General features: G+C 42.3%; 1 long non-coding RNA gene across 1 annotated transcript; it reads right to left on the bottom strand.

The window, feature by feature from the left end:
- Positions 1–4,699: 4,699 nt before the first annotated feature.
- LOC311226397 lies at positions 4,700–8,906 on the bottom strand. Its single transcript, XR_014619548.1, has 3 exons — positions 8,780–8,906; positions 8,611–8,673; positions 4,700–4,868 (listed from the first exon to the last, which is right to left on the bottom strand). It is a non-coding gene; the product is annotated as an uncharacterized lncRNA (long non-coding RNA).
- Between the last annotated feature and the right edge of the window lie 4,021 nt (positions 8,907–12,927).

Below are 12,927 nucleotides of genomic sequence, written 5' to 3'. Positions count from 1 at the left end.
GTGCAATGAATTATCAAGTTTAAATTTCATAAGATTTGTTCAAAAAGCCAAGATGAGATCACATGCTTTTTGTTTACATATACAATATGAAATTGTCCTGCAATTCCCGCAAAATTGACACGCTGTCCTCCTTTTGGATCACAGATTTGGTAACCCGACCCATTTCCAATGATCCTCATTCTCAGCACAAACCATGATGTTCCTCATGCTAGTTAGCAGTGATGGGAATAACGGCGCTATAAGTAATGGCGTTACTAACGGCATTAGTTTTTTCAGTAACGAGTAATCTCTTCCAATCGTAATAACGCCGTTAGCGTTACTGCAAAAAAATGCGGCGCGTTACTATGAATGAACCTGTTTCTTTCATCAGACAGATCTCTGCGCCGAGAGGCAATAATATGTTCTTCCTTGTTTAGTGGGCAGTGCGCGAGCCAAGCATACATGCTGACGATTGGCTGAGGCTGAGTAAAATGTCATGGTAAGCCAATCAAAGGTAGAGGTGGGCGGGTCTAACGCATCGAGAGTCTGAAGGCCTCTACATGCTACAGCAACTTCAAAGCAACTTCAACACAACATCAGCGCGATTTCAGCGCGGTTGTTGTTTAGGGTCTTGTAGACTGTGTTGCGAGGAATCTGCGTACATGTCTCCAAAATCTAACCTAAACAACCGTTGCGTTGATATTGCGTGGCAGTGATTGGTTGGTTAGCGAATGGGGGCGGGGCTGTCATAGAATAATATAGGTCTCGCAGAGAATACCATCCGCCATTGTTGTAGCCAGCCAGCGTTGATGCTAAATAATTAGCGTCACATAGCTGGCCTTTTTCTGAAAACCCAAGCACATATTGTTCCATAGCATACGCCTTCAGTTGATCATGACAAATCCTCTCTTACCTTGACGATAAAAAAGCCTCCATAATTTAGTAAATAAAGCTGTAGCCAGCCAGCTAGCATTGGTGCTATACAAAATGCTATCCACATTAGCTACATATCTAACCAACTAAATACAATGGTATCCTGAGGTAACTTTAACGTTAAATACAACGTTTGCTAGTCGAAATGACTGGACACACACAGGGACAAGTTAAACATCAATCAATTAATTTATTCCAATAGGTAGTTTGAGCTGCATGTGAGCCGGTCTTTTTCTCCTCTCCATTGGAAACTAATGAAGTTACGTTAAAAAGCAAAGAACCGGCTGACAAAAGTTAAGCTGCTAGCAACAGACACTATAATACTTCCGGTCGGGGAATTTCAAAATAAAAGAGCGACGACTAAAAGCACCGGAAATACGTTTATTTTGTACATTATCTAACGTTAACACGAACCTAAACTAACTTTAGATTAGTTTAGGTTCGTGTAACGTTAGATATTGTAAAAAATAAACGTATTTACGGTGCTTTTAGACTCGCTCTTTTATTTTGAAACCCCCCGCCCGGAAGTAAAAATTATGCTTATTTTTCTGCTTTTATCAATGGGTTGGTTGAGAAGGGAAGCGTCATCTATCTAGGGAACCTAGCTACATACGGGGTACAATGTTACATAGGCTGCGCGTTGATTTTGCAGAAGCATAAAGGTAGAGTGTCTGCAACACCGTTGCTTTGTCGATGTTGTGTCGAAGTTGCTTTGAATTTGCTGTAGCATGCAGAGGCCTTGAGCCACAACACAAGCGATTCAGTCAGCGGAGACCGCGGGTCTGTGTACAGTAGTGTACAAATAATCTAAAACGAATCCAACGGAACAACATAATAAGCGAGCAGTCAGCGTGAGACAGTGGTTCACTCTTGTGTTGCAGCGCAGGGCAGTAGTGGCTCTACTGCTGACAGGCTCAACCATAGATATATATCTATGGGCTCAACATAGTGCTGCACTTCCTGGTTTAATAGCACAGTCTGGTGCGCAGAGATATATATCTGTATGTCATGCATGTCTTAAATGTCATGATTAGATTGGTTTAGAATGATTCGATTAGATTCTTATATCTGTATGTTGTGTATGTCATGAATTGAAAATGGGGGACCCTGATGTAAACAAGACGAAAGTCTTTCTCTGATCTGCATCCCCTTAACAATTGTGTGTATTGAGCCGTACTGTATTGTACCCATTCTGCAATCTGTTAATTAAAATGTTCAATCAATCAGTATATATTTGTTATTTATTTTTGGTATAGTGCTTAACAAGCATAATTTAATGTTGCCCAGTTGTGGCCTGTTGAGGGGCAATACATATCAAAAGTTCCAAAACATCTATTGTATTTGTATGATCCACTAATATATAAACATAGTAATTATAATATCTACATACATGGCATTTGATTGGAGGCTAGTCTCACTTTGTCCCACAGCAACATTAAAATAGTTTAGATTTGTGTATGTTGTTTATGTAAAAAAATATATATATTGAAAGTAACGCAATAGTTACTTTCTGAAGTAACTAGTTACTTTTATAATTTGTAACTGAGTAAGTAATTTAGTTACTTTTTGGAAGAAGTAACTAGTAACTGTAACTAGTTACTTTTTAAAAGTAACTTGCCCAACACTGCTAGTTAGCCACAAACCAATGCAAAGTCAATGGGGTCAAGCTCCTGTCTGGAGAAGCCAACTTGATGCTCATTGAAATCTACTTAGTGATCTATTTTGTGTTGCACTGTGGAGTAAATTTGCATCCGAGCATCAGTCAGTTTGTCTAGACAGGAACTCAACCCCATTGACGTTGTTTGACATGGACACATTGAAAGACCTGAGCCCATTCAGTACGTATGTAAGCAATAAAAAAGAAATGTTAGGATCTCAGACCCAAGTGTCTCAGAGCAATCAAGAGACCCACATACCAATCTGCACTAGATCATCATTTGAGAAATCTTCCAGGAAAATTTGGGCAATCATGTCTTTGCAATGAGGCATAAACAAAAAATTACAATTCCCTGGAATTAAATCAGATTTCCCCCGATGCTTGTTACAATGAAAGTGTGGTTATTGTTAAAGTGTTCCTTAACACTTTCCGTGCCAGCCATGCGGTGCCTAGGAACCCTGTTGCGTGCCACCGCTCTATTCAATGACAGAGCTCTCATATTTGCGAACGCATAAACTATATCTTAAATTATGGCTATGTGTCTAATATGGCCGTCGCTTATCAATGACTTGTTTGCAGTCAACATTGTCGAAACGGATTTTTTTTTTTTAATCGGTTCATTTCCGTTTTATACCATTTTGAAAAACGCTAGTTTTTTGAAAGTTTCAGAAAAAAATTAAGATTCTGTGATAATCGCCCTTTACTGGAATACACAAAACACATTGTAATTTTTCAGCCTATTTATGAATCATTTTCAAATAAACGCTAGATTGTCGATAGTGTATGTGTACTTATGCATGCTATAGAAGCAGGCTGAAAAATCGATTCTTATTTCCTGATCGCACAGACACACACATATGGCACACACTGATATATAGGTGAAAATGGCTCCGATTATCCCAAGACTGGTAAAATAGATTACTTACCTCAGATGTTCTCCAAAAAGATTATTCCAATTCCTGATCGCCATTCCAAATATCGATCACGTTTATAGATCGAACGCTGGGTACTGGAAACACATTCTCTGCTGGTGGGTGGTGACTGCAGTAGGCTCAGATTACATGCCTGACAAGTTTCATTCAATCCAATGGGGTGCACTACCATCCGGAGAGACGATAGGGGCGGTATTTTCCCCGTTAGAGCTCAGACAGATCCCCACTGGTAATGTGAGGCTAGATTGATGAAACATTTATGGAAATCAATAATTAAAAACACGATTAAAAACGAGATCCCTCATCGGCTGGCACTCAACGGTTGGCATGAACTAACGAGAAATCTCATTGTTGGCACTGAAAGTGTTAAATATTGAGTCAGATGTTGGACAAAACACCAAGGTGATATGAGGTGGTATGAGTCGGTTAGCAGCTGTCGTTCAGACAGGACACAGTTCCGTCCTAAGGGCTACTAACGGATGGTTCTTGGTGATAAGAGGGACCGTAAAAGAACCAAGTCAGTCAACTGTGACCACATGAGCGGATTGACCGGGGCAAAGATTAGCGAACAGCCTGCAACTGCAGAAAAGGCATCAGTTACACAGAGTCGAGGAATTTATGAATCAGTTCAAAGTAGACTATTCTAATCTTCTTACCAGCTGTAGGTCACTGTGACAACAAGGCTGGCTCCAAATTTTACCAGAGGAGACTATCAGAGTTAACTAATGACCCCGCCCATAAGGTATAGACCACGTTAGACAAAAATATTGGCAATAAACAAACCTAGGAATATGAAAAGGACGTTCTGCTCATTATTCTGTGTAACTGGATAGTAAGAAATTGGTTCATATTATAAATATTAACTGGAATTATTAAGTAAAATCCCATAGGATCACATTCTTAGATAAACCATAAGGTCAAAAACGTTACTCATTCAGTGTTTGATGACTGACAATTACATGTCGTTTGAAAATAAAGAAAGCTTTTTAAATTAATGGAATATCCAAAATGCTTATCTGATAATCAAAGCTTTTCAGGGATTTCATTAGTATGTTTATTATGAGGAAACAGACAAATGTTTAACAAAACATGACATAATACAAAAAGTCCTTTTTTATTCAATCGAGTAATTGTGTTACAACGGTAGCATTAGAGAGACCCTCTCTGTCTCACATTTCAAAGATGGCCACCGGCTGCTCTGGTTGGTTGTATTTTGTGTCTCTCATCATGATGACGCTGGCAGCAGGGCATGCCTAAGAGGTTTAAAGGCACGCTCCCAGGCAGAAGAAGGGACGAACAGACGAAATGGAACCAGAAAAGAGAAAAAAATGCCATCCAGGAATTGGACTTGATCATCGGTGAAGGCGCTGCTGCCGAGAGAAGAAACCTTCATTAGACTACGACCAGAACTTTGTAACCAAATACTTTTTAAATACTTGAGGATCCAAATCGAGTGTGTACTGTCATAGAGAATGCGTTGAGACGACCGTTTTGCCAGGACGCCTTCAATAAAAGCTCTATTCTTGATACCACTCAAATTTCACCGGTGTGAGACTCAATTCATCTGCATTCCTACATCGCATCTGACCAGTGGTCATTCACACACGTAGACAGAAGTACTGGCCAAAATACGACAAGTTTATTAAAAACGTCATACAGAATAAACCACATAAAATTAACCCTTGTGCGCTGGATATTTATTTATCTTATTTTGGTGTTAACAAAAACTCTGGGTCCGAATAGGATTATATTCACTCATGCTGTTCCCCATATTGAAGAAAATGGGTAAATATTTATGCAATCTGACTATAACAGGCACAGACTATATGAAGACACTTTACCTTGTGTGGTAGAGAAGAAAATTGAATTGTGCCTACCACTTACTCAAAAACAATAATTAAACAATAGAAATAGATGGTCTGTCAATTACAAATATTTAACAATCAGTACTTACAATAACATGAGAATAGAAATAAAAAACAAAAAGTAGGAATGTCCGATATTGGCATTAAAATAAAAAAATATCGGTTTTCAAAATTTTAATTTTTTTACATTTCTATAACCTTTATTTACCCAGGCAAGCAAGTAAGAACTAATTCTGATTTTACTTAGTCAAAAGTATGCATAATGTTGTGTTAATTCCACAACAAGAGATATGTAATGTTAATTACCTGAAATTATTCAGTTTTTTGGGGGGGGGGGGGGGGGACCCTGCATATATCGGTATCGGAAATTAAGAGTTGGACAATATCGGTATAGGTAAAAAAGCCAATATCGAGCATCCCTAACAAAGTCATACGGAAACCTGTTACCCCGCAACTTCATAAAGTCTAGTTCTTTCTTTATACAACAACTTTGGGGTGAATGTTTGACAAATAAGTGGCCTGCATATGACCATATGTTCATAATAATACTTCTGCTTCTGAGTAAATAAGATTGAATTACATGACGTATCGTTGCACAGGGGATCTTAATTAAGTTAATTTCACTCTATATTAATTTGCGTGGCTGTCATATGAAGCTAGCGTAGCATTACAACTGAGGGGCCAGCAATTATATATGAAGACACTTTACCTTGTGTGGTGTTAGGGTCCGAACGGACCCGTTTCAAGAATGTAAAATGCAATAATTGCCATTGATTGATTGATTGATTGAAAAGTTTATTAACAGATTGCAGAATGGGTACAGTACAGTACAGCTCAATACATACAATTGTTAAGGGGATGCAGACCAGAGAAAGACTTTCGACTTGTTTACATCAGGGTCCCCCATTTTCAATTCATCATAACATATATGACATACATGACATACAGATAGACAGTACTGCTACATCTATACATTTATGACATATCAGATTTGCAAATACAGTACTGTTTGTGATACAAAAGTGTCCAGAAAAGGAGTGTATATACATTTGGCATAGAAACTGTACATTGGAGGAGGTTGGTTGGGTGGGGTGGGGTTGGGTGGGTTGGGTGAGGGCTGTACATTGGAGGTGGGGGGGGGGGGGGGGGGGGGTTGGGAAGGGGACACACACACATTTTACACTGTACATTGGAATATTGACAAAGCCTTACTTGGTCATTTACTGTACAACTAGGTTAGGACATTTGTAGGGGCCAGTTTCGAATTGCAGTCTCACGTAGGTGTTTTTTGAGAGTGTTTTTTTATCGGAACAAGGCTTATAGTATGTGCTCATGGCGGCTATTTAAACAAAAACACCAACATTTTGGGAAATTTGCTTATTTGCCATCTACCCTGGAGTTAGACAAGAAGATACATACCTTTTCTCTTCTGTGCATGCAGTAAGAGTAGGAAGAAGCGCACCGTTAGCCTAGCTTAGCGTCAGTCACTGGAAGTAGATTGCTCCATTAGCCTAGTTCCCAACGTCTTCCTACTCCTACTGCATGCACAGAGAAGAAAAAGGTATGAATCCGCTTGTTGCACAAGCTAATTTCCCAAAATGTTGGAGTACTCCTTTAAACACAAAAACACTCATGTTTATCATTTTAGCCATTTCAGAGCGGAGGAACAGAGTGATAGAGAGGTGGAGAGGGAGCGGTGGAACAGTGATAGAGAGGTGGAGAGGAAGCAGAGGAACAGAGAGGTGGAGGTAGAGAGGAGGAACATAGTGATATGGAGGTGGAGAGGATGACGAGTGTGATATGGAGGTGGAGAGTGAGAGGAACAGTGTGATATGGAGGTGGAGAGTGAGAGGAACAGTGTGAGAGTGAGAGAAAGTGTGATAAGTGAGAGAAAGTGTGATATGGAGGTGGAGAGTGAGAGGAACAGTGCGATAGTGAAAGAAAGTGTGATATGGAGGTGGAGAGTGAGAGGAACAGTGTGAGAGTGAGAGGAACAGTGCGAGAGTGAGGTGGAGGGGGAGAGGAGGAACAGTGATAGGGAGTGGAGGAAGAGAGTGATAGGGAGATGAACAGTGTGATAGGGAGGTGGAGAGGGAGAGGAACAGGTGATAGGGAGAGGATGAGAGTAGGGAGGTGGAGAGGAGGAAGAGTGTGATAGGGAGGTGGAGAGGAACAGTGATAGGGAGAAGATAGTGATAGAGAGGAAGAAGTGTGATAGGGAGAGGAAGAAGAGTGATAGGGAGGTGGAGTTGTTTTGTTCCTTGATTTATTTCCATAATACAGTTCTAAACCCCAAAAAGCAGTTTACTTAATAAAGTGTCTTCATATAGTCTGTACCTGTTATAGTCAGCATTGCATACATATTTACCCATTTTCTTCAATATGGGGAACAGCATGAGTGAAAATAATCCTATTTGCGATTGAAAAAAGATGTACATTGTGTCTTGGGGCAATATAAAATAATATTTGATATGGGTAGTGGTTATGATGAGCTAATAAGTTAGTAATGAAGTACAAAACTGGATAATAATCCTTGTTTTTTGGGGTGGTTGGTACAGAGTTACACACCGGGTCCATTCGAACCCAGAGTTTTGTTAACACCAAAATAAGATAAATAAATACCCAGTGCACAAGGGTCAAGCTTGACAAATTAGTTGAAGCTGCATGATTCCAGGAATGGAACGGAGGACTGGATCTGAAGAAAGAAGAAATGTTAAATAATCAATAAACCACCCTACAGTAAATGTCCCCTCATCGGCTTATGGGAGTCAAGTTATTACAGGGATTTCATTCAGCTAGAAATAGGGACTTCTTTTTGACTCAGAGGACAGGATTGGATAACTAACTTAAGTATTGCAGCAAAACCTTTTAAAAGGTTGTATAAACTTTTACTTTGAGTGTTCTCAAATGAGAACAATTTTTTTCTACAAATATCGTTGAAGAAGCATGTTAGATATGGTATATCGAAAGGTTTAAGCGAAGGCATAAGATAGACATGCTGTTTTATTAACTAAATCATGTAGAGCCCAGTTACACCACCATGCATACACTCTAAACTCTAGCCACTGTTGTGAGGAACTCAGCTTTGACACGATTGTTCAACCACAAGAATTTCTTCTTTTGCCCATTTAAATTTCAAACATTACATCTCAATTTTTTTTTTATTGTTGAAGGACTACATTACTGCCCAAACGGGACCCAAGGTTGCATCCCTTCAAGTCTCCCAAAACAATATACAACTTACCCTTCTGAGCACTCTGTATATGGATAGAGTGCTTAAGATGGAAGTTCTGCAATCCCGCCATGCCTGTAGGGGGATGTTTTAGCATTCATGACAAACTTGTACAAAATAGCAGGCAATAAGCATTACAAATGAGGGAGGCCATCACTGTAATCATAAATAAAAAACATACCCATTTGTATCCAAGTTGTTTGAGGCCAATTCCATGAAGCCCAATGAGAGTCAGGACTCATAACTGCTGGATCCTTGCTGGTGCCACGGCTGTTGCTGGGAGTGGTGGTTTAGTTGCTTCTTTGGAGGCGGGGTTGGTTGCTTGAAGAGGTAGCTGACAAGCCGCTTGGGTTGGGGACCTGGCATGGTGGGGTAGCTTGGATGCTTGGGCTGAACTCCTCCGGTAGCGACGCCAACAGATATGGAACCTGGCTTCTTGGGCTGAGACCTATGCTGTTGAACTCCAGTTGATGGACTGGGTTGCACACCAGCAGAGCCAATATTCCACATGCCAACTTTGCTCTGAGGAACGGCATAATCAGCTCCAGGCATCAGTTGGTAGATAGACTTTTGTGGCTGGTAATTAGATTGCTGTGGGGTCTGGCTGGGTTGTTGACGGCCCAGTTGGACAGGCTTATAATGGAAATGTCCTCCTTGGGTGTAGCCCTGGTTAGCTGAAAAACCTGGCTGGGAAAACTGAGGTTTCTGCTGTAACTGGGGGGTGGGCTTGGGTTGGTTGCTAGGCTGCTGGGGAACCCACTTATTGAAACTGGGCTGCTGCAGTGGCTTCTGGTAGCTAGGATGCTGTACCACAGGCTTTGGCTGGTAATCAGGTTTCTGGGGCTCGGCAGGGTAGCTAGGCTGTTGAACTCCAGTTGATGAAATGGGTTCCACACTACTAGACTCCAACACAACTCTTCCCCGAGCAGAGCCAATATTCCACATGCCAACTTTGCTCTGAGGGATGGCATAATTAGCTCCTGGCATCAGTTTGTAGCTAGACTTCTGTGGCTGGTAACTAGACTGCTGTGGGGTCTGGCTGGGTTGTTGACGACTCAGTTTGACAATCTTATAACTGGAGGCACTACTCCGACTAGGCTGCTGTACAAAAGGCTGGTACACAGACTGCTGCAGGGACTGGTAGGTAGGTTTTTGTTGCAGTGTTTGCTTGGGCTGTTTGCTAGGCTGCTGGGGAACCTGCTTGTTATAACTGGGTTGCTGCACTTCAGGCTTTGGCTGGTAATCGGGTTTCTGGGGCTTGGCAGGGTAGCTAGGCTGTTGAACTCTAGTTGATGAAAGGGGTTCCACACTACTAGACTCGAACACAACTCCTCCATGAGCAGAGCCAATATTCCACATGCCAACTTTGCTCTGAGGGACGGCATAATTAGCTCCTGGCATCAGTTTGTAGCTAGACTTTTGTGGCTGGTAACTAGACTGCTGTGGGGTCTGGCTGGGTTGTTGATGACTCAGTTGGACATTATAACTGAAACGTCCTCCCTGGTTAGCTGAAAGACCTGGCTGTGAAAACTGATTAGGTTTCTGCTGTAGCTGTGGGGTAGGCTTGGCTTGGTTGCTAGGCTGCTGGGGAACCCACTTATTGAAACTGGGCTGCTGCAGTGGCTTCTGGTAGCTAGGATGCTGTACCACAGGCTTTGGCTGGTAATCAGGTTTCTGGGGCTCAGCAGGGTAGCTAGGCTGTTGAACTCCAGTTGATGAAATGGGTTCCACACTACTAGACTCCAACACAACTCCTCCATGAGCAGAGCCAATATTCCACATGCCAACTTTGCTCTGAGGGACGGCATAATTAGCTCCTGGCATCAGTTTGTAGCTAGACTTTTGTGGCTGGTAACTAGACTGCTGTGGGGTCTGGCTGGGTTGTTGATGACTCAGTTGGACATTATAACTGAAACGTCCTCCCTGGTTAGCTGAAAGACCTGGCTGTGAAAACTGATTAGGTTTCTGCTGTAGCTGTGGGGTAGGCTTGGCTTGGTTGCTAGGCTGCTGGGGAACCCACTTATTGAAACTGGGCTGCTGCAGTGGCTTCTGGTAGCTAGGATGCTGTACCACAGGCTTTGACTGGTAATCAGGTTTCTGGGGCTCGGCAGGGTAGCTAGGCTGTTGAACTCCAGTTGATGAAATGGGTTCCACACTACTAGACTCCAACACAACTCTTCCCTGAGCAGAGCCAATATTCAACATGCCAACTTTGCTCTGAGGGACGGCATAATTAGCTCCTGGCATCAGTTTGTAGCTAGACTTCTGTGGCTGGTAACTAGACTGCTGTGGGGTCTGGCTGGGTCGTTGACGGCCCAGTTGGACAGGCTTATAACGGAAACGTCCTCCTTGGGTATAGCCGCTTCCCTGGTCAGATAAAAGTCCTGGCTGAGCAGAATTGGCAGAGTCGATACGGGAGACGGTTCCAGCGTTTGATGTGCCACGATGTTCTAAACTGTCAGACTTGTAGTTACCAGAGGCGCTACTCTGACTTCGATGCTGTACCAAAGGCTGCTTCACAGGCCAGCGCAGGGACTGGTGGGTAGGCTGCTTGGGCTGATAGCTAACCTTCTGGGGAACGTGCATATTAAAACTGGGCTGCTGCAGTGGCTTCTGGTAGCTAGGTTGCGGCACTTCAGGTTTTGGCTGGTAACTAGGCGTGTGTGACTTGGCAGGGTAGCTAGGCTGCGAAATTACCTTTTGCACACTACTAAACCCAGAAACACTTCCTCCTTGAGCAGAGGCAATATTCCACATGCCAACTTTGCTCTGAGGGACAGCATAATTGGCTCCAGATATCAGCTGGTACTCAGACTGCTGTAGGGTCTGGCTGGGTTGTTGACGGCTCAGGTCGACTGGCTTGTAACTAGAACCTTGGCTGTAGGCACTTTCCCGGTTAGTGGTAGAAAGTGACTCCGAGTTGGAATAGGAGCTGATCCCTCGTTTCGGAGAGCTGTAACGGCCAACAACAGTGTTGTAATTACTGGAGGAACTCGGCGTATAGCTGGGGCCACGATTGTCGAGGGACCTTTCGGAAAATGCAGAGCTTGATGGTCGATAACTGTTCAAAGCTAAAAGGTTGTGGCTGTGAGCACCTCTGTAAGACTTGGAGTTAGGAACACTTGACACTGGCTTTTTGGAAGAATTAACTCCAGAGGCTTCTGTTCTGTAGCTGAGTGCTGTGGGGATGAAAATAATAAAACTTTATTTGTATACAGTAGCACTTTTCATATAGAAATTGCAGTTCAAAGTGCTTCACAGCAGTAAAAAAAACACAGGCATAAGAGAGCATAAGAAAGTTAAAGAGGTAGCAAGGTAAGGTAATCACATTAGGATCCAACATCCCAATAGGCCTCTCTGTTACATTCAGTTTAAAAATAGGCAGTAAAAAAGAGATAAAATAGTTTTGATGTAAATAAATACAAATATAAAATCAAAACAAATCATTGATCAAGAAATTAAAATATAAATAAACAAGCAAAACATAACTCAATTTACATGTTCATCCATATTGCTAATAGTTTGATCATTTTTAATAAAATACTGAGGATAGCCTACTTGTCTCGAGCCATTCCTAATAATACCATTTAATATATTCCAAACACCTTTAACTCATTGGGCACCATTGACGAGAAAAGTCGGGTTAACTCGCAATCGCTTGAGCGCCAATCACGAGAAAAGTCGGGTTTTAATCGTAATTTCTTTTATTCGCTATTGCCATTCATAAATCATCAGGGCAGGCTGTGCATACTGTTCTGAATGTGTCTGAGCTTGCAGACGGTCAATACCGCCCTCTTAACGCCTTCGGCCGCTATTGCACTCCATTTAAAATATAGTTAGTTTTCTGGGCCGAGCTGAGCCGTGCGGGCAGGGTTTAAATACTCCGGCATGACGAGCGTTTACAACGATGGATCAACTAGCCCCCCCCCTCATTCATTGCTGGACAACGTGGGACGGACCTCCGCGACCAGTACTTGGAATGGCGGTCAGTTAAATGGATAATTTTTTTTGCATTACATCAGAGACAAGGTAAGGACACTATATATCTAATCTTGCATTAATCTGATATTTTTTTCTCCCGCAATCGAAGCCGTCTGTGTGTGTGTGTACCGTGGGGGGGGGGGGGGGGGGGGGGGGGGGGGGGGGAGGTGGAGCGCCCCCCTACAAGCCGGATAATAACGATAATCCAGCATTGATTTCAGGAAGATTCGATAATCAGGCGAAAAATTACAACATGATAACTGGATTCCACTAAAGGGCTATTATCGCGTCTTTTCCTGGGATTACTAAGAATCACCCAAACTATACTCCTATTCAAAACGGTATAAA

Source organism: Notolepis coatsorum (genome assembly GCF_963971535.1).
Source record: "Notolepis coatsorum genome assembly, chromosome: 4".
Classification (NCBI taxonomy): domain Eukaryota; kingdom Metazoa; phylum Chordata; class Actinopteri; order Aulopiformes; family Paralepididae; genus Notolepis; species Notolepis coatsorum.
Note: the sequence above shows the minus strand (reverse complement) of the source record. Positions and strands in the feature narration are given on the sequence as shown.